General features: G+C 45.1%; 1 pseudogene; it reads left to right on the top strand.

The window, feature by feature from the left end:
• The first annotated feature begins 7,230 nt into the window (after nt 1-7,230).
• Nucleotides 7,231-9,979, top strand: LOC101772381 (annotated as a pseudogene).
• The last annotated feature ends 13,184 nt before the right edge of the window (nt 9,980-23,163 follow it).

Below are 23,163 nucleotides of genomic sequence, written 5' to 3'. Positions count from 1 at the left end.
GGGGGCTAAGTGCCAACAAGTACTCGATGTGGTTCCTACGGCTCACCTGGAGCATATGCTCGGGGGCTGGACGCCGCCAGACTACTCAAATGATGACCTGAGTGAAGATTCAAGATCCTTTGGTTGATTACTCAATCAATTCAAGGCTCGAGGGCTGATAAGCTACACCCAAGATTTCTTTTAAGCCGAAAGAAGAAGATTCAAGATTTTGACCCTCAGCCTGATTCTTCGATTTAACCTAAGGCTCGGGGGCTACTTCATATGGAGTGTGACTTTCGCTGCCCTCCATATATGAAGATTACAAAATCAAAATGACCAAGACTTTGAGCACACCATAGCCTCATGGCAGCTTTGAGAAACTTTGAAGATTCAGATGAAGTACTCAAAGAGCACCAATACTACTCGTCGAATATCTTAACACTACTCGAAGACTGCTGTATTCGACTATGAAGCGCTCGGGGGCTTGACGGGGATAGATCCCCAGTACCCACAAGGAATGAAGAAGTCGGACTCCTACTACGATTCCCTTATAATCTGACTAGAACTCATACCGAATACTCCTACTAGTACTCCTCCTTGTAATCCGACTAGTTCTCCTACCCCCTGGAGTATATAAAGGAGGGCAGGGGTACCTAGATCGGCAGCTCACCTAAACTCACAAGTGCAACTCGACACAAGTTCAATACAACCAACACACAGGACGTAGGGTATTACGTGATTTAGCGGCCCGAACCTGTCTAAATCGTGTTCCTTGCGCACCATCGGCTCCTTGATTCTCGATGACACCCACCATACAAAAGACCGCCTTGGGTACTCCCTAGGCAGGTTGCTGGTCTAAAACACCGACACCCTTCCCCCCCGGTTCCCGGTGGTTCTTCGGATAGGGTCGAGAGTCCCCGAGATACCTTGATGGATCCTTTGGGTCTTTTGATCATTACGTCCAGAGGTGCCTCGGTCTGTGATTGTTCCGGGGAAAAGAGCTTCCTCTCCCCTTCTTAATTTTTTCCGTTCGCCAAGGAGACTTTCAACTTCGAAGAGGCCCCGTCTCTCTCTGGGAGGGTTTAGGAGCGGGACCCCCCCTTTACTCTTGAACCCTGATCAATTTCCCAACAATAAGATGGTCCATACATCATTACCCAATCCCAACGAAAGTTAGATTGTTTGTTTCTTATAATCATCAAGATACATAAATTAAGGATTTTACAGTCCTCGACCTCTAAAGTATTAGAGTTGACGCTACCAGGATACCACCTGATTTCCCTTGAGCTGGAGTTCAATTCTAGGTCAAAGGTAAGTTGCCTGCCAACTCCCTCAACTCATGTTCTTCGAAATCTCCCTGGATCGTTTCCCATAGTTCAATGATATCTAATTGTTCTTCAAGGATAAATTATCTCACTTGTCGTCTTCTAGCTGCCTTACCGAGCCCTCTCACATTCAAAATGAGGATCCTCATTTATCCTTAATTTTTGTTGGCTAGATGCCTTTTTCATTGACCCACCATGGTCAATGGAGGCATCTCTACATGAGCAATTATTGAGTCATCCAATTGCCTACCGAGTTATCAAAGGCCAATAAATTGTACTCGTGAACTACCTCTTCTCCCTGAGAGCAGTTTTGGCTTTAAGAGAATCTAAGTAAGTTTTGTAGTTAGCTTCTGCAATTTGAGCTCTCAAAATCTCCACATCCTTAAACACCTCCAGTTGAGGATTACTATCATCTATTACTAAATCTAAGTCAGAAAGAACATTTTCTAAATGAGTAGCATCAATATTATTCAGAATAGTAAAGGGATTCAGGTGATACCTTCTAAGAGCAACTCCAAAAGCTCCCTTAAAATTGCCCCAAAACTTTATTTAGGGAAAAAACAAAAAAAACTTACCTTCAATAGCTCCCCAGCCTTCCCGTAAAAATACGCGGACGCTAAAAATACCTCCATCGCCCTACATATATGCGGGGGACCCGTCCTTTCCCAATCCCGGAAATCAGCTCACGGCCACGGGTGGCTGCGGGAACCGCGATTCCTGGCGGGTGCGATCGCATGGAGATGGCATAGCAGAGGCCATTGTTCCCCCTGCCAGGGCAACCCATCAGCTGCATCTGCGGGCGCTGGGACAGCGCCAGCGCGCGCATGTCCAGGACCAGCCCACCCTCCGCCATGGCCTTCCCGGCCACCGAGTGCCTGTTCCCGTGGGTGGCCACGTGAAGCCCCGCCGTCCACGCCGCCATGCGGATGGCGCTCGCCACATCATCCGCACTCGCGGGGTGGACCACGGCCGCGGGCATGGCGCTCACCAGCCTGCCAAAGTCCATCGCCACTGTGCACCCGCCGTCACGGGGGCCAGCTCACCAGCGTCCTCTGGCTTGGTGGCTGCCGCCGCGCTATCCATGTACGCGATCATCATCCTACTAGCACAAGGGAGCATGGCCCTGGGGCAGCTGCTAGCTGCTGATGTCCCAACCCAAACCCCTTCCTGTGTGAAGCCGAGCTGATGAGGCAGGCAAGAAGGTAGAGCAGCTAGCTAGCTTGGGGGGCGCTCTCCCTGTGTTTGTGATGTCACTACACTCTGCTCGCTTGCGCTCGTGGTATGATGAGGACATCACATGCTCGGATACAACCATATTGGCATCTTTTGACTCCGAGGTGAAACAATTCTTTATCATAATTATATGTGATACATTTGATGAATTGATGCTGCACCATGATGTGTATTCGTTGTCAATTTCAGAAATAAATACATGGATCAAAAATAGTGTTAAACACACATGGAAGGCATGGAGGACCAAAGAAGTAGATTGGGGCCAATTCCAAGTATTACCAACATCCTCCACCAGGCCACCACGTCACTTTTGGCCCAAGGAAAGAAAGAGTTCCAATCCAATACGTTTTGGGGTTGGATTCGGATTGCAGCTCTGTATCAACTTGCAACGGCCGCCACGACCTCATCCGGACTCCGTTTTAGGTGTTGAAGTACTCCTTAGAATTATTATAAAGTCTATTTTCATATGGATCTGGAATCATATCCATATCTTCTCTGAGTCCGCCGCAATCATTGAAATACTACCGAGAGGTTTTCAGTCCAAAGATGCTGCGTCGCCTTATTTTGGCCCAATGGGTCGTGTATCAAGTTGGGTCCATTAGGGACATATCCTAAGGGTGGAGCACGAACCCAACACCCCCCTGGTCGTCCTCCTAGGTATTAATAAGGATTAGAGCCACCACAAACAGATTGGGTTTTGTTTTGTTGAAAGTTTAGCCATTGCTACTTCCTTGTAGACGCGTGTGTCGAGTAGACCATCCGTTCTACTCGATTCAGAACCCCAACTTTGTGTGTTCAGATTTGTTTCCATCTCTATATTTGCAATTGAGTTGCTTGTTATACTTGTTCTTCGATTGCTTGTAGGATAAGTGCCCTAGTAGCCGGGTGACGCGCTCCACAAGATTGCGGCAGCCATTGGAGGTGGTGTATCGGCTGATAAGGCGCAGCTTGGAAGGCTGTAGTCGGGCCGTGAACGTCATCTCCATCCACCAATCGAGTTATCCACGCCTCTCTCATCGAAAGATCGGGAATCAACCCTAGTGGTTCATATCAGTTGGTATCAGAGCAAGATTTATCGGTGAAAGATTTCCAATCCTTCGCTGTTTTACTTTCCCATAGTCTAGAAAAAGCCAAAAAAATAGTAGATTTGTTTACCCACAATCCTATAAACCCTTTGAGCCTTTGCTAGCACTGCTTAGTTAGGGCTTGTTGAGTTTTCGGTTGCATCGGTTGTGTCGAGTTGCTGATCTTAGTTTTAGTCCTTTAGAGTTTCGAGTTCTTGTCACATTCTGGTCACAGCCGTGTGCTACCATATAAAACTGCCTGTTGGCAGAATCTAAATACATGTTTGTGTTCAAGTCTGAGTCCTACTCTGAGTTTGCGTAAGACCGAATCCCACGTGGTGCTGAGTTTGAGTTGGAATTGGTTTGGAGTCCGAATTGACACCTACCTTGTTGCTGTCTTGAGTCCGAATCTGATTTCTATCCTTTCAGAATACTCCTATCCTTTCGGAAAAAGTTTGTGTGGTGTGTGACTTTTGTGAAGTCCTTTTGTTCATATAATCAGATTTGAGGACCCCCTGAAAAAAAAGAAGGAAAGAAAAACAAAAAAATAGGAAGAAAAGGGGTTGTTCGTTGTGCTTCTCTATTGTTTTCTGGTGGTGTGTTGTGACTTCCTTTGTGTCCAGACTCGCGTCTCTAGCACGGTCTAGGCTAGGACCAGCACCGTACCACCGTTGAGCGATTATTCAACTTGCTTTTGTGACTAACGTGGTGCTAGTATATTTCCTTGCTTTAGCCCACATATAGCTCCACATATTCGACTACAGCTTGACAGGTTTTTGTGGCTGCGGCACCGATACACTTCTCTCCACGGTTGTAGACTTGTTGGTTGCCGTCACCTCCTGTTTGGCTTGGTAAGAACTTGTAAGGGCTTGTTTGAAACAATTTGAGTTTGAGAGAATTACAACCGAAACATCCTAGTAGTTGATAGGAGGATAAATACTATTTTTGTGTTTCTTGTTTTCTACTAATCATGGCAGGTGATACGAAGATTTTTGAGCTGTTGAAACTCGACCCTCATATTCAGGATGTCATTCAACACTTGCCGTTATATGATGGTAAGTTTGATCCTGAAGCTTATATTGATTGGGAGTTAAAAGTAGATAATGAATTTGATGAGCATGACCTATCTGAGAAACAAAAGATTTATATTGCCTCTAATATTTTGACTGAGTTTGCCTTGCTACAATGGAAACACATTTGTAGGCGTAAGAAAGTTCTAGAATCTTGGGAAGACTTCAAATGTCTTTTTAGAAATGCATTCATTCCTGAATATTATGCTAATTATTTGCTTGAAAAATTAGTCAACATGAGGCAAGATAGTAGGACTATGAAAGAATACTTCTATGATTTTAAAATTTGTATCATGTTTGGTGGATTAGATGAGTGCATGGAAGATGTTATGAGTAGGTTCATGAGAGGGCTCAATTCTTAAATTCAAACCTTGTTAATTAACAATTCTTATTGCCATATTGGTCAATTGTTTTGTCTTGCTCTCAATGCTTAAAAGGAGATTTCTACGAATTCTACTAGCTGCCCCGCTTTCGCTACTCTTAAACGTTTGCATGTGGACCAGAGAATGGAGACGAGGATTTAGCCATAACTTGACAGCTTCTTTAGAATTATTGAACTGAACTCGATCACCCGAGGAAAGCGAATAGAGCTAGTTGCCAAGGTAGCTGGGTTACGAGATATCCCACCGCCTGTGAAGAATAGGAAGAGCCATGCATGCCTTTCTTGGCCACTTCACCGGGCGCTTATGAGCCGATTTCACTAGCTTTAAAGAGTTTTTTTGGCACAAACAACGAAATAGTCCTTTTGGATTGAGCATTTTAGGAAGATTCAATAAGCTTTTTTTTCAACTATTTAGTCATATCTTTTGATAGGAAGTTCTAAATCGGGGGTAGTATCTGTGAATAATTGCAAGAATGATATGACTCATAATGTCCAAAATTTGTCCACTCTGCATGCTAATGAAGAGCAACAAATAGTGGAACCCGCTGTTGATTTTCCTTTGTCACAAAATGAATTACTTGCTGTTCCTTGTGATAAAGTAGACTTGTGTGCTGATGAATCTTTTACTTCTATGCCACAAGTAGTGAATAAGTGTGATAATTTTAGTTTGAAACCATACAAATGTGCTGAAGATAAACTTTTTCATCCTATTACTTGTGCACAAGATGAACTGGATTTGCTATCCTCTTTAAATACTTTGGGTTATATTGAATTTGATGTTCTGTGTAATCTAAGTTGTCTAAAAGAGAAACTTAAATTTGATTCTAGTTTGCTAAGCTTTAATCATTGTTCGCTTCATCCAATTGGCAGATACGACAGCAAAGGAGAATACGTGGTGCATAAAGTTTATATTTGCTCTAATCTGAAATATCATTTTGGGCAACAATACCATGATCAAATAGAGGGCTGCACTAACACTAATAATGTCTTACAAAGTTTTTCTAGTTTTTCCCATATGCAACAGGGTAAGGCCAAAGAAGGGGAGCATTACTGGTTGTGCCCATGCAGCATGGCCGTCGCTCCGTGCTCCAACATCAAAGCAACTACCTTAGAATGTCATTGGAGCAAGTTGAGGACGACTTGCAGCCAAGAAGTGGAGAATGATGAGGACATCACATGCTCAGATACAACCATATTGGCATCTTTTGACTCTGAGGTGAAATAATTCTTTATTATAATTATATGTGATACATTTGATGAATTGATGCCGCACCATGATGTGTATTCGTTGTCAATTTCAAAAATAAATACATGGATCAAAAATAGTGTTAAACACACATGGAAGGCATGGAGGACCAAAGAAGTAGATTGGGGCCAATTCCAAGTATTACCAACATCCTTCACTAGGCCACCACGTCACTTTTGGCCCAAGGAAAGAAAGAGTTCCAATCCAATACGTTTTGGGGCTGGATTCGGACTGCAGCTCTGTGTCAACTTGCAACGGCTGCCACGACCTCATCCGGACTCCGTTTTAGGTGTTCAAGTACTCCTTAGAATCCTTATGAAGTCTATTTTTATATGGATCTCGAATCATATCCATATCTTCTCTGAGTCAGCCGCAATCATCGAAATACTACCGAGAGGTTTTCTGTCCAAAGGTGCTGTGTCGCCTTATTTTGGCCCAATGGGCCGTGTATCAAGTTGGGTCCATTAGGGACATGTCCTAGGGTTGGAGCATGACCCCAACACCCCCCTGGTCGTCCTCCTAGGTATTAATAAGGATTAGAGCCGCCACGAACAGATTGGGTTTTATTTTGTTGAAAATTTAGCCATTGCTACTTCCTTGTAGACGCGTGTGTCGACTAGACCATCCGTTCTACTCGATTCAGAACCCCAACTTTGTGCGTTCAGATTGGTTTCTATCTCTATATTTGCAATTGAGTTGCTTGTTATACTTGTTCTTACTTGTTCTTTGATTGCTTGCAGGACAAGTGCCCTAGTAGCCAGGTGACGCGCTCCACAAGATCGCGGCAGCCATTGGAGGTGGTGTATCGGCTGCTAAGGTGCAGCTTGGAAGGCTGTAGTCGGGCCGTGAACATCATCTCCATCCACCAATCGAGTTATCCACGCCTCTCTTTTATCGAAAGATCGGGAATCAACCCTAGCGGGTTCATATCATGGTAGTTTGGGTCTCGTGGTGGTCATCAACGGAGAGGGACACGACGCTCACTGCCTCGGTGCTAGATTGGGAGAAGGTGATCATCTTGAGCGGGCGGCGGGCAGAGAGGTCGGCGAGGAAGGAGTCGTCCGGAGGAAATATTGGGGAATAGTTATGAGCGATCTGCTATGGGTTGATATGTTTTTTGGGGAAATTTTTTTGGAAGAGCCCCCAATACATAATTTTAGGGAAGAACTTTTTTAGAAACCCTTACAGTTGCTCTAAAGTGAGATCTTTCTCCTGCCCCTTCTGATATATTTTTGGAATATGGATACTCTATCTCTCGGTATGCTGGAACAAGCTCTGGTCGCCACCAAAAATCTTTTATTTTCTTCTCCCTTTGCCCTTCTTTTTAGAGTTTTTTACGGTGCACAATACTATGAGGTGGTAGTACTTGGTAGTATGGAGTATAGACTATTTTTTATATAGGTAAAATTGTAATTACCGCAACGTATATTATTGGGAGTTTTTTTTTACGCCCGCCCGCCCGCCCGCCGCGGCGCCCGTAGCGCTCGGCTGCCGCCACCACCTGCACGCCGCCGGCGGTTCTTCCTCCCTTTCTAGTCCGTCGTCTCCGGCTTCTCCAGGATGCCGCCAGCTTTGCCACCTCCTCCTCCTCCTACCTTCCCAGTCTGCCGCCGCCGCCGCCGCCACCTCCTCCTTTTCCAGGCCGCGGCCGCCGCGCGGAGGTACACACCGCAGCAGCAGCAGGCGCAGCCGCAGCTGCAGCACCACCAGTCACAGCTCGGGACCGTGCCCCAGCTCCTCGCCGGCGGCGTCGCCGGGGCAGTCAGCAAGACCTGCACCGCGCGGCTCGCACGCCTCACCATCCTCTTCCAGGTGTGTCTCGGCTCCAAGGAAAGCAGTCTCGCTTCCTCTGCTCGCTAGGCTGCTTTAACGCTCACCGCGAGCTCGTCAGAGCGGTCACAATATCCCCTGTGTACCTGAGCCGCGGAGTGCGAGTTGCACATTTCTATGTTCTTTTTACTGACTTGGTAGCGATCCTACTATGAACCGTGGGGAGAAGGGTAACAATCATGCATTTTGCTTTGACAACGGAAAAAAATTGTTTAGCTGTACAAAGAAATGCTAATTCACATAGTTGATTTGTTGATTTTGTTGGAGAAATCATGGATATTGCCATGGGTGGTACAAGTAGGCTCTTATTGGGTATTGCCATATTATTCCACTCTTTGCTAGCTTATCATGTGGCTTTAAGTGAAATTTATGGAATGTGAATTCTTTGTGCAGGTGCAAGGAATGCACTCAGATGTGGCTACAATGCGGAATACTAGCATATGACGTGAAGCGTCCTGCATTGTCTATGATGAAGGCTTCCGTGCGTTCTGGAAAGGAAATCTTGTTACTATCGCACACCGATTGCCTTACTCTTCAATTAGTTTCTATGCGTATGAGAGATACAAGAATGTAAGTTCATGTGTTTTTATATAAAACTTCGCATGGATGTCCTCTCTCACTGATGATGTGCAAGTAATTTAAGTTTAATTTGTGGTTTACAGTTGCTTCAGATGCTGCCTGGTCTCGAGAAGAATGGTGGATTCAGTGCAGATGTTGGTGTTAGATTGCTAGGTGGCGGTTTATCAGGAGTTACCGCAGCTTCTATGACATATCCATTGGACTTGGTGCGGACACGTCTCGCAGCTCAGGTAAGATGCTTTTACCAGTTCCGGATAAACCTTTGTAAATATATTCTGAAATGATCAGGTATCAAATGAATCGGCCTGTTTAGATTCTCACTTGAAATGACAGTACACAAGTTAGTTTCCTTGCAGAAGATTATCTACCATTTCTCTTGATTCCCATTTTAACCGTAGTGGAGTTACAAACAACCTGGGCTGTTTTCCGTAAGCTATTGCCTACAAAACTACAAAAGAAAGAACACATTGAGTGTCTGAATTTGCCATGTACTTATCAGTATTTGATGTGGCTATAAGTAAATGCTTGCAACTGAACCAGATGTCAAATGTTACAACTAATGGGTGTTTTGCACTGCTTCAGAATTTAGCATATTTTATTGCAAACTACTCTGCAAAAGCTTTCGTTGTTAAGCCAGGTTTTGTGCCACTAATGGGTGTTTTTCCCATCGGATGATTGCAGACAAATATTGCCTACTACAGGGGCATATCTCATGCTCTTTTCGCGATCTGCAGAGATGAGGATTTTAGGGGATTGTACAAGGGTCTTGGTGCCACTTTACTGGTATGGTCATTTTTTTACCTATATATTCCACTTTCCACACGATTTCCTTCTAACTTAGTTTTTCATTTGTTAAACTTCATGCAAGTAAAATGATAATGATTGATGATACAAATCTTGGTCAGTCCGATTTTTTGCACAATAATTCTCATCCTGTCTCATGAAAAAATTTAATGGCCTGCGAGTTCAGTAATCAGTATAACTTAGTTAACCTCTTTGATCATGTGGTGTTCACGGTTTTTTCAGTTACATTCCCGTTGGACCTTGTGAGACGCCGCATGCAACTGGAAGGTGCAGGTGGGAGGGCTCGTGTCTACCACACTGGACTTTTTGGAACGTTTGGACATATTGTCCGCACGGAAGGTTTTAGAGGCCTGTATAGAGGAATCCTGCCTGATGAGTACTGCAAAGTGGTTCCTGGTGTTGGCATCGTATTTATGACATATGAGATGTTGAAGGCCATCCTCACAGGACTGGAATCAGATGATTAAATCTCCGCTGTACTTTCATGCTCGACAATTTTGAAATATGGTGGCATAATAACTTTTGAGGCTGATTAGGGTGGGAGAAGTATGAGTATGTAGCATATGGTAGATTTAGAACATGCTGAGTTTTGCAGTTCGTGTGACATGGTTACAGGTTTTCTTGTAATGCACCTTGAAAGATGCCATAGGCCTTCCAACTTTTTTACAACGTTTGTGTACCTTCATGACTTTCACATTGTACTGATACATAAGGCAGTCTACCGCATGACTACCTTCTTCGCACCTCCAAGAGAAGCTCTCCAAGTCTATCAATGTTATAGCGAGGTTATGGATAGTAGTTGCAAGAGAACTGTGAATAACCTTTGACATTCATTTATCCTGATATGAATTATGGATCTGTTTCCTGTATATCGAATTGCCGATATTGTATCTCAATTTATGGGATGGGAGTATGGGACAATAACGAGATGTGTTACACGATACACATTGTTGGAAATGTTAGCGAATGATGTGTCTGGACTTCATTTCTTGTTAGATAGTATATACTGTTTTTTTTGTAATGCTATGTTTTTTTTATAATATACTGGGTTCTATATGTTGGTGAGGGATCCTGGTAAGGCTGTATGCTGCTCACTGTAGTTTTATTTTTCTTATTAGCTGGCACTTGAAAGATGCCCTTGCATATATACAATCAAGAACAATTGAACAAACAATAAATCTGCACACCTATAATGATATAAGTATTAGTATGACATATACTGTTTTACATTAGCACTTTTGGGCAATCTTATTACACTCATCGCCAACTCCTATTAATTCGAGCAAATGCAGCTCCTTTTCTGATTTGCTCTTACATGACCCCTTTGAAAACTCAAGGTCCCTGAAATCTGAATCACTCTTCCATAAACCACTTGACCTCCATGTGTATATCAGCTTTGACATATAAGCTGTGTTATGTATCTAGAATGGACATAATGTATATCTTTCTCTCTTATGCAGGGAAGCCTCCGGTCAGGCGTATATGGTTCAGTGTTTGGCGAAGGCCATACTTGTTGACAGCAGCATAGGCAGTTCTGAATCCGTCGCCGTAGGCTGTCGATGTGTCATTGGCAATCTGGTGCATGAAGAACTCGCCAAGCTTCTTCTCGGTATGAGATATTCCACCTTTCTTGGACGATGTGGGTGGATACGAAGAAGAGGAAGACAAGGCGTAGGATGATGAAGGCGCATGCCTTGAGGAAGCTGGAAGAATCTCTGATTCCAGCCACAAGTAAGACATGACCTGGCATATGCCTTCTTCAACCTCCGCATTTAGGTTTCGGTAACCTGAGAAGTACGATTCAGTAGAGCTTATGAATAGATTTTTCAATCAAATTCAGGAAGAAAAAATAATAGATCAATGACTGTTCAGTTCAGTAAAATTTTATCTGTCCATTTACCTTTGAGGCGCAACCACCCGTGCATCAGCTCATGGGCAAGGATGGAACCTGTTAGTACCCTGCAATGGCATTATGACACAAGTGGTGTGCCATCCTAGAATGTCAAAGAACTGCAATATCTGAATCAGGTACATAATTTAAGCTATGTGCACAGAGATAAAATTGATTGACCTGGGGAGGCCGTACAAGTATCGCAGTAACTTCACATCTCCTGGTCAGCTTTTGTGGCTGAGTTCGCATGTCCAGTAACCTATTTCCACCAATTCTGGGCCTCCTAAGTATCTGCAGAAATAATGTAATGAGTCAAAAGAGCAGAATTGGTCGTTTTCAGTGGGCTTCAAGCTAAACGATGTGGAGAGTCTGAATTTCTGAAGCAGCCTTTTCAGTTCATCACAACGAGATCGCCGATAAGATCATCTTATTGTAACCATCCTAGCAACTATCAAAGCCTTGAGAATATTGTACTTACACTGCTCACAGTCTGCTCCTCGGACAGACATAGGCCTCTTGTTTCAGGCATATGGTGTGGACCCTGTGAAAAATGGTGATCTATCGATGAGCATTAACATTTCCAGAGGTTGTATGTATTGTGGAAAAGCAGGAAGAATACACTCACTCTGCTCTCTCCTTCCATGGTGCTTGCCGTTCAACCAAGAGCATGGGTATCTGCTGGTCCAGTTTCATGTTCATCCCTTAGTAGTAGTCTCTGATAGAATGGTACAGGGGTTGGCATTCACCGGTGTCCATGACTGCAGAACCCAGGCATTCCATGCACAAGCAGCGGCTCGGATGGATCTTGTGCTGCCGCGGCGTCGCCCCCACCCGCGGATTCGATGCCGCCCGCCACGGAGTCACCGCCGCCGCCGCCCCAGTGCGCGTGCGAGCGATTGAAGAGACGAGGAGTGAGAGAAGATAAGGATAATTAACAAAGATTCGATATATTTCAACAATATTTACATATTTCCAATCATATCTCTATACTAGACATACTACTCATACATACTACATATACTACAGCTTAAGATTTTAGTAGTATAGAATTAATCTCAACCGTCGGATCCTTACTTACATATGAGTCCTTTTCGAACAGTAGTATAAGATAGTATTGTGTATCATAACCATAGGAATTTGCCATTCCTGTGTTCCCTCGTCTTCAGTCACTTCCTTAAAGACGTAGGTAGAAATGTTATCCATAAAGTCTCCCTGCTGCTCAGAGTTGCAATTAATAGTAACCCCATGAACCACCCTTGGTCTGGATGTCTTTTTCCATTTGAGGCTCGATGTTTAAGTTTGGCCATTTAGCAGCGTCCATTATAAATACGTTCCATTAGAAGTGTGAACAATAATCTTTCCAAGAGGAGTATTATCATTGATATTGTCCCCACCTTGGTCTGCTGCTGAGTTATTTGGATCCCCGCCAGCAGCATCTTCTTGAGATGTAACAATTGATTTTTGGCTGCTTTGATCCTCTGCACTCTCCATGTGAATATCACCAAATGTTTCCTCTCGAAAAGGAGGAGGCTCAAAGTTGAGTTTGTTTGTGTCCCGCCTGGACTTTTTCAGTTTGCTCCCCTCTCCATCTAGAAGCTCTTTGGGAAAGTTAACTTGTCCTAACTAAATCTGGGTGAAATGCTATTACTGGAAGATCCTCACTCATCATGATTCCTCAACATCAGCTGGAGACCCATCTCTAACGATGCCTTCTTTTAGACTGTCTTCTTTTGGGAATCACCCTGACTATTGTTAGCATTTTTGTCCACCACCTTGAACAGCTTCAATTGTTTTTCATGATTTCCTTGTCTGTTTCTATTAATCGTCACCTTCATAATCGCTTCTCCTATTGTTAGATTTATCATCAGGCTTCCTAGGCCTAGATCCCCCCTTACCTTTACGTTTCTTTTGAAGACCTTCTCCAACAAATTTGAGTTGATATCCCACACCATTGAAGAAAACTTCCACAAAGCCCCTTAGCATCGATGGGTCCCTACAATTGGCTCTCACCCTCACGGGTTCATCCTTGAGCAGATTGAATTCATCAACCTTGATGGGTTTCGCTACAACTTGAGTATTTTGTGGGCCAAGCTGAGAAAACCTCGGTTCATTTCGGGTCGAAAATTTATGCCCACGACCATCCCATGGGTATTGTCAGGCCGAGTTTTCGGACTGGGCTCAGTTTGGGCTTGGGCCGCCTATTCTTCTTTAGTAGAAAAGTAAATGAATTTAATTGTTTGGGCGGGCTCAGGCCGATCCGAATTTTTTTCAGTCCTGGTTTTGCTGACCACGTCTGGCCTGGCAGCGACCGGGGCGGGCAAGACCCATCGTGCTCGGGCCAAGCCGGGTGGGCTTAAAATGCTCTAGTCTTGGTTTAGCAATACCAGAAGTGATTTCTCTTCTAATCTCATCTTTTGCAAGGCATGTAATCCCATAGATTTTAATCTACGTTGATTGCAGTACAGAGGAAGAAGCTTTATCAATGACCACTACTAGAGCACTCACCTTCCATCCAACCTTTTTTTTTTCCCGGATGACTTTGGACCCGTGACTAAAGGGCATTTAGTCCCTGGTCAAAAATCCACCACCAACAGAATCTCTTTAGTCCTTGTTGGTAATAACAACTGGGACTAAAAAACCCCTTTAGTCTTGGTTGTAATGGCTACTGGGTTGAAAAAAGCTTTAGTCCCGGTTAGAATTACCAACCGGGACTAAATGGGGTTCTTTAGTCCTGGTTGGTGTTTCCAACTGGGATTAAAGTCCTCTCCACCAGTGGCAGGGAGCAGCCTCCTCTCCCTTATCTCCTCACTCAGGCTTTTCTTATCTCCTCCTCCTCTCCTATCTTCTCTCCTCCTCTTCTATCTTCTTCCTATCTTAACTTCTTCCTATCTTCCAGCAGGCGGAGCGACGGGCCAGCAGTGGGCCGGCGCGGGTGGCGAGCGAGCGGCGGCGAGTGGGCGCGGGTGAGCGCGCAGCGGGCAGGCGGCGGGCGAGTGGCAGCCTGGCACAGGCGAGCGGGCAGCATGGGCGAGGGAGTGGCGGGCCGAGTGGTGGCCTGGCGCGGGTGGCGCGGGCAGCGAGTGAGCGGGCAGCGTGGGTGAGTGGCGACGGGCGAGTGGGCAGCATCGGCAGCGGGCGGCGCAATGCCTTTTTTTATTTTTTTATTTTAACCTTTTTACCCGGTTGGTTTTACCCATCGGGACTAATGACCCGGGACTAAAGGACCCTTCCTTTTGTCTCGAAAACTTAGTCCCAGTTGAATTTTCGGGATCTATGACCCTATCTAACCGGGACTAAAGCCGCGTTTTCCAGTAGTCTGAAAAAGAGCTAGCTCCACACCGGTCAACTTTCTAAATGTGTCCAGAGAGCTTTGATCTGGGAAAATTGCATAATATCTATTCTTATCCACTTGTTTGACCTGAAAGTCCCATTTCTCACTAGTCAGGTTTCACAATTCCTTTTCAAGACGTTCTGCAGTAGCATCTCCCTTGATTATACTGATTAGAGCTTTATACTTCTCCTACACCTTTTAACGTCATGAATTTCTATAACTAGAATAAAAACCCTGTCCTGGTATCCCAAAACCAAACATCATAAGTTTCCTATGATGAATACTTGTACATTCGGCAGCCATGCGACCAGATTTCTTGCATTTGTAGCAAACAGGATCATTGAATCTAGCAGATGATGACCAATCCCAGTACATTTAAAGCATTTCCACACCTTTTGGTTTGGCACCCCTACCCGTTGGAAGATCTTGTTTGGCTGTCAGTTTCTCTGTCATCTTTGTAGGAGCCTCGAGCAGCCATGCCACTATGATTTCCATATCGAGTATCCTCCCTAAAGTTGTTTCCTCTTAGGTCATGTTTGTGCCTGTTTATCTAAGAAGTAGCCACCTCTACCTTCCCACCTAGGATCCCCTTGGTATGCTCTACGAAATGGACCACGATCTGCCCATGGCTCTTGGCGCTGACCGAAACAGCGACTTCTTGTTTCCCTGCCAGCTCTGGCATCCATGCCTCACTGGATCTTGAAGCGTAGATCTTATTCCAGAAGATCATTCTCATCCATATAGTCTTCACACTCTGATTTGCGGTACTCTCGTTGAAAATTGTCCCTTCTGCATGCCATCTCGTCTCCTCGAATGACTTGAGCAAAGGAGGCCGTCAGCGGCAGTGGCTCTCTAACCCACACCACTTGCCTAGCTCTCCAGCCAAATCACCTCACCTGATCTTCGAGCACCGTCACCTGGTCTTTGCTTAGAAATCCACAGCCAACCCACTATTGGCGGAGGGCGCCACAGGTGATTGTTTATGGACTCATGGATTGGCCCAGTTTGGAGCCCAAAAACTCCTCTCGGCCTGTTGACTTTGTCTTCTTCCTCCTGCCACCTCCAACTCTGCCAAACAAAAACATGGGGAATTCTAGATTGCGCTACAAACTCCCCCTAATCCTTAGGACGATGAGAAGAAAAGGCTTGACAACTTGGAATCGAGGCAAGAGAAGACTCAATTTGTTCCCAGACTTCATCTAATTTAGAGAAATCTCATCTCTACAAGGGGACACAAACATGTGTTATTTAATTTCATTTGCTAACCTCTGTTGTTCCATCTTGTGATCCCATGTTGACCTTGACGGATTGCACGAGAGATGAGCTCCTCCCCCAGATCACACCACCTCTTGCCATACATCTATGGATCCACCAGGAAACTTGGACAGTCCTACATACGGGGTTCTACACCAAGACGTGTCAGATATGGAGACTACGGTGCAGGATGACGTGGTCTACGTGGCGGATAAGGACTAGTCGAGGATTAGGAAACTACTCATAGCAATTAGAGTAGGACTCTCTGATCGAATCCGACTAGTACTCTTGTACAACAACCAACCTATAACCATGCCCCCGGCATTATAAGGAGAGGTAGGGACCCCCTCCAAATCATCAATCAATACAATCCAACCAACAAATAGGACGTAGGGTATTATGCAACATAAGTAGCCCGAACATGTCTAAATCGTGTTTTCGAGTTCACCTTTGAGTTCCTGGTGCTCAGCGAGCCGCACGCACAAAATACTTCCTCTGGTAGCCCCTACCGACAGTTGGCATGCTAGGTAGGGGATCTCGCTAAAGATCCATTGGCAGACTCGATGGCTCCAGTCATCATCAAGCCCACCGTCGCGTTCAAAGTGGGCGCAACGTCCGTTTTCTGCTCTTAGGTCTATAGCACGGAGGCGCTGGAAATTTTCACTGCCACATCACGCCGACCCCGGAGGAGAAGCACTATAACATCAACCCTATTGGCAAGCTCTAGAGGACTTCATTGAAAAATTCGACGAAATTTTTGACCTCTTCCGAGGTTCAGGGGCGAGTCTGAGTACAACTCGACCTCTCCCACCAGTCGGACTGGTTCCCACGAGCTGGCGCTCGAGCCATCGTGCAAATCGATCTACAACACAAGTCGGTTCCCGTTCGGACTCCAAAACGGAGGCACCATCTACCAAACTTCCTTGTCCGAATCCCAATCCAACTCGGATTCAATCAAGGACTTCGACTACTACTTGGATCCGGACGAGGAGATTCCCTTATCAGGTCCGCAGCAGGGCCTAGTAATTACATCTACTGCACAAGGCAGGTTCATCTACTAGCTTGACATGAAACCATCTGCTCTAACCAAGGATGACGAGTCATGCCTTGTCGCGTATCTTGACAACCTCCCATGCCAAGAGGGAACACCTCTGTTTCCTATCTACGAAGAAGACGGCCCTACAGAGATCATCACGTCAAGCTCGATTAGTTTCTCCCCAGAGCAAGAACTACTTACCATTGTCACTCCCCAAAGAGTCAACGACGATGGAGCAGAACAACCAAAAAGGAACTCGCGACACGAGCGTCACCCTAACGACGTGTTGGCAAATGAGCTCACCACTAACGTAGAAGGAGAAGAGACGAAAGATCAAATGGCACGCCAGTGAGCAAGAAATGCAAAGCGAGCAAATCGTCAACGCCACCTTGCAAACGATCTACCCATCATGAACTTGGATCACACATTCGAAGCAGTTTCAACACGACAACATTACACTCCTCTTGCCATCGTTGCCTCCGTTGACCTGCTCACTCGGGCGATGGTGCAAGATAAGTACACTAGGCAACTGGCTCTACTGGCAGAGCATGCGTACGAACTACTCGATCGGGAGAATCCGATCAGCTTGGTCCGACGCACCTCCTCCCACCTGGTAGCAGCAGCAGCAGCAGGCATCCAAGTTGCCTTGAAGCCGCCAGAAACGAGGTTCCCAAAATTGAGCAACCTAGGGCAAGTCAACACAGGGCAGAAAGTAGTCAGACGGGACCCTCGGGAGGCCGCGGCCACCGTGGACCCTGCCAAGAACCTGAGCAACCTTCTGACCTTTGTGAGCAACTTAACCAGAATCGTGATGCTCGCGTAATCATCGAAGGGCGCCGCCGCGAACGTGATCAAGAAGTCTACTAAGGAGAAGACACTGACGGGTTCCCCTAAGTATGCAAGACGATCCTACCTGACAAGTTTAAACTTCCAGGTATCAACAAATACGATGGCAAGCAGGACCCAATCTAATGGTTGCGGTGCTACTCGCTAGCGGTACAAGCGGCGAGAGGAAATGATGACACCGAGGTCATCTACTTCCCCATCTGCATGGAGGCAGGGCCACTCACTCTTGGCTCGAGTCTCTGGAAAGCAACTCCATCGACACATGGAGTCAGTTGAAGGCGATGTTCACAAATAACTTTGCTGGAGCAATGCAACATCCTGGTAACAGAATTGACTTGTCACAAATCAAACAGCAACAAGGCGAAACCCTATATAGTTACTTACGTCATTTCTTTGACAAGAAGGCCACTGTCGTGGACGTCTCGGAGAAGGACGCCATAGAGTGCTTCCAGAACGGTCTCTATGACCGCTGAATGTTCCAAGACTTTGGCAAAAGATGCCCGGAGGATATCAAGTCTCTCAAGACCATGATCCAAGCCTAGGCAGATGAAGAAGACAAAAAGATCGAGCGGTTTGAATCTAGTTGTAATAGAGGCCATAACGTCAACAACCAGAACAACGGCCAAAGTAACAGCAAGAATCGCAATGATTACCCTAACAACAACTAAGGCAACTACTCAGGTGGTCATAATCGCAAGAGGAAGCTAGAAAATACTGTCGCGACAATATCCCGGTCCTCCAAAAAGAGCGGTGGAAACCAAGAGAGGACTCCGTTCAAGGAGCTCCTCAAGAAGCAGTGCCCATGGCACCCAAATTCCAAACACTCTATGATGGATTGCATAAGCCTTCGTAGAGTCATGAAAGATCTGCCAGAATCTTTCGGAGCAAAAGACAAGGCCAAGGCCAAAGAAGATGAAGATGAGGACAACAATGGAAAATTCTAGAACCCGTCCAACACCATCAAATGTCGTATTCGGCGGCACTCTAGGTACTACTACCAAGCGGTCCCAGAAATTAACGCTCTAGGAAATCATGTCCATTGAGCCAGCAATGCCTACGTTCCTTAAGTTGTCCAAGGTGCCAATCACCTTTTCAAGAAAAGATCAGTGGACTAGTTTCTCCGACACAGAATGCTATCCTCTCATCCTGGATCCGGTAGTCGCAGGCTCTCGACTCACAAAAGTACTCATAGACGTAGACAACGGCCTCAACATGCTCTTCGCCAAGACTTTGAAGAAGATGGGCCTTAACGTAATGGATATGCTCAACTCTCCGTTCTAAGGGATCGTCCCGGGTAACGTGGCTGCACCCCTAGGCCAGGTGGTTTTGCCAGTTACTTTCAGGACCAAGGATCATTAATGGACCGAGTACATCCAGTTCGAGGTGGCTGACTTTGAGACTTCCTATCACGCCATCCTTGAAAGACCTGCATTAGCCAAGTTCATGGCCATCCCGCATTACGTGTACCTAGTACTCAAAATTTCGGGACCAAAGGGAGTACTCTCCCTGCGTGGAGACTTGAAGAGATCATCTAACTACGACACAAAAGCGATGGAGCTGGCAGCGACTACTCAGGTGCCAAACTCCATGATGCAAGTCTTCGCCACCTCCAAGAAATTATCCCCGACAGAACTTGAAATCCTAGAGCAGAAGTCAGGGGCAACATAGGTCAAGCCGGCAGGAGATGTTGATCTCAAAGCCATCGACCTCGAAACCGGTGACAACTCCAAGACAGCCCTGATTGGCTCAAGGCTGGATCCCAAATAGGAAGACGCGCTAGTCAGCTTCCTTCAAGCCAACCGTGACATCTTCGCATGGAAGCCATCTGATCTGCTGGGGGTCCCCAGGGAGTTGATCGAGCACTCACTCAATGTGGATCCCAAAGCTATGCCCAAGTGACAATGACTACGATGGTTCGCCCAATAGAGAAGAGAAACCATTAAAAAGGAGTTGGCCAAACTACTCGCGGCTGGATTCATAAAAGAAGTCCTTCATCCAGAGTGGTTGGCTAACCCCATCTTGGTGCAGAAGAACAACAACAATGAGTGGAGGATGTGTGTCAACTACACATACCTCAACAAGCACTGTCCAAAGGATCCCTTCGGGCTCCCTAGGATTGATCAAGTCATCGACTCGACGGCTGGGTGCGCTCTACTCTACTTCCTCGACTGCTACTCGGGGTATCACCAGATAGCACTCAAGGAAGAAGACTAGATCAAGACCGCGTTTATCACCCCGTACGGAGCTTTCTGCTACACTACAATGTCCTTCAGGTTGAAGAATGTAGGTACCACATATCAACGAGCTATCCATGAGTACTTCAAGAATCAGCTACACCGCAACGTAGAGGCGTACGTGGATGACAAGGTCATAAAGACCAGAAATCTCGATGACTTCATTGCGGATCTGGAAGAAACCTTCACAAGCCTACAAGCATACCAGTGGAAACTGAACCCAACAAAGTGCATGTTCGGTGTACCCTCCGGAAAACTACTCGGGTTCATCATCAACCATCGAGGAATCGAGACTAATCCCGAGAAGATTGCTACCATCACCAACTTGCACGCTCTTTCGTGCATCAAGGACGTCCAGAAGTTGACTGGATGCATGGCAGCCCTCAATAGATTTATCTCAAGACTTGGAGAATGGGGACTACCCTTCTTCAAACTACTCAAGCGGCAAGACAAATTCCAATGGATCGAGGAGGCGGAACAAGCCCTTCATCAGTTGAAGGACTTCCTATCAAAGTCTCCGGTCCTCACGGCGCCTACTCCTAATGAAGACTTGCTGCTCTACATCGTCGCGACTATTAACATCGTTAGCACGGTGATCGTGGTCGAAAGACTAGAACCAAGCCATGTATACAAAGTATAGAGGCCCATCTACGTCGTCAGCGAGGTGTTGTCATACTCCAAAACCAGGTACCGACCAGTACAAAAATTGCTATACATAATACTACTTACCTCGCGGAAGTTATGACACTACTTTTAGGAACACAACATCTCCATCATCACAGACTTCCCGTTGGGAGACATTGTGGCAGAACCGCCCAACTTAAACTAGTTTAAATGCGCCTAATTGCTGCCGACGTAGCAAATATCCGAAACGCACTTAAAACAGTATAAGTCCAGTCGTCCGTCGAGTGTCCCTAGGACTCCTCGAAAGATCCACGTTGTATTTCATAGCCATACATCAGGATAGTATCCGCAATGGGATAACATCAACAAATATTACATTTTTACATACATATATAAAAGGTACGAGTTATTACAAAACATAGATTGAAACAAACTTAACAGTGCAGTGTTAGACAGAGTTCTAAGATTTAAAACATAAACAGTTTAGGAGGAGATGAGCATTTAAAATTTTCTTCTCAAGGGTATTGCGAGACTCATAACAATACCCTAGGGCTTCGGGGCTTCCTCCTCTGTAGACTCCTGCGGAGCTTCTGAAAGATAGCCACAAGGGATAACCCTAAGTACAGGGTACTCAGCAAGTCTTACCCGACTAACCAATATAATAGCTTTCTTTGGATGTATGATAGCTTTTGGTGTATTTGGCTGATATAACTTTTGCCAAAAGCTTACTACACGTGATACCTTAGTTTTATCTTTTATTTGGGTTAAGTTATTACCTAACCATTCTAAGTGATGAGCAGCAAGTAAAAGCAGCCATAGATATTAAGTCATGCATCAAACATTATCAAAAAAGATACAATATTCATGAACTTATACTACGATGCTCAACAGTGATCAAGTGCATTCATAACCGAGAATTGCGGCGATCCGGATCAATTTACATCCTGCAGGAGAGTACCCTGATCACCAGCTTTATACGACTGTCCAGGTCGTACATAACAACCTCTTGATTAGCAAAGTCAATGATTGGGAATACGACTACCCAGACCCAGGGATGCACCCCCACATGGGACCCCACGTCTGGCCTGATGACCATGTGAGTTTCAGGCTACACCCCTGCCAATCTCCAGCACGTCAAGCGCGGGTACGAAGTATTCCCAATCATAGAGTTTACTAACCTACTAGGCTTTACTGGTCCCATACCCAGTAAGTTATCAGATGCCTATCACTTGATCAAAGGTTAAGACAACGAATCGGGCCTTACCAAATTAATCTAGCAGACAGAACTACATCTCTAGCTTCTGTCCGCTTTCAACTTTCCAAGTTATCTTTCCATAAGCAACATGTATGACTCAAAAGTTTTCCTTAAGGTTGGTAAACCAAGTATGTAAACAGCTAAGCAATTCAAGACTTGGGTATCTTCTAGGGTTTGAACAAGTGGCAAAGATATCCTTAAAACAAGGCATGATTATACACAAGAATAGGTTTCAAGCAACTCCTAGACTTAGTGCATACATATATCAAATAACCGATAATTGGACACATGAAATAATGACTCCAAAATAGATAGGTATAAATGCTCCGGGGCTTGCCTTGTTCTCTTAAAAAGTTAGTATTCTCTGACGGGTTGGCTTCACAGGGGACTAATTCAAAGACTTCTTTGAACTCCGAAGATCCTTCTGAAAATTCCAAATAATCTCCTTCTGGTGTTTCGAGATCTATAGCACAACACATGCAGGGGTTAGAAATGCAAAATTTTGAATAAAAGACTATACAACTTTCCTTCATGATAAAGTTGCAAGCCAACAAGGACTATACAATCTATCATGATAAAGTTGCAAGTCAACACACACAAAAACCCGAAAAGATTAACCCACAATTTTATTTTCTTACTTAACCCTACTTAAGGCTTTTTCTTTTATTTTTAGAAAAAGTTATAATTATTTTCTAACTTGAAAACCTAATTTCCTATGAGTTAAGAATAATTTGTGATTAAGAAAATGTTATTTCATATTTTATGCATTTTATAAAGATTAAGTATTTATTTAATTACCTTAAAAGAAAGGCATTAAATAAATACCCAAGCTTTTATTATTTTGCTAGGGTGTAAAAATTTTAATGCATAAAGGAAAATAAAACAAGCCTAACAAAATTGGTTTCACTAATTTTGGACACTCCTAGAAATTTCTGTGATTTAAATGGTGTAATTCGGATTTAAACTAATTATTCTACAAAGGAAATCTAATTTTCCCGAAAAACACCCCGGAAAACTTTTCTTACGCAGCCCGAGCCTACCCTCTCTCACAGGCGCGCTGGGCCCATGGTGCGGACCCACCTTTTCCACTGCTCCACTTACCCGCTGGCCCTTTCTCCCCCTAACGGGCCCCGTGGGCCGTTTTTCTTTTTCCTATTCGCTTCTCGGTCCGACTTCGGCC

Source organism: Setaria italica, chromosome VIII (genome assembly GCF_000263155.2).
Source record: "Setaria italica strain Yugu1 chromosome VIII, Setaria_italica_v2.0, whole genome shotgun sequence".
NCBI classification, from domain to species: domain Eukaryota; kingdom Viridiplantae; phylum Streptophyta; class Magnoliopsida; order Poales; family Poaceae; genus Setaria; species Setaria italica.
Note: the sequence above shows the minus strand (reverse complement) of the source record. Positions and strands in the feature narration are given on the sequence as shown.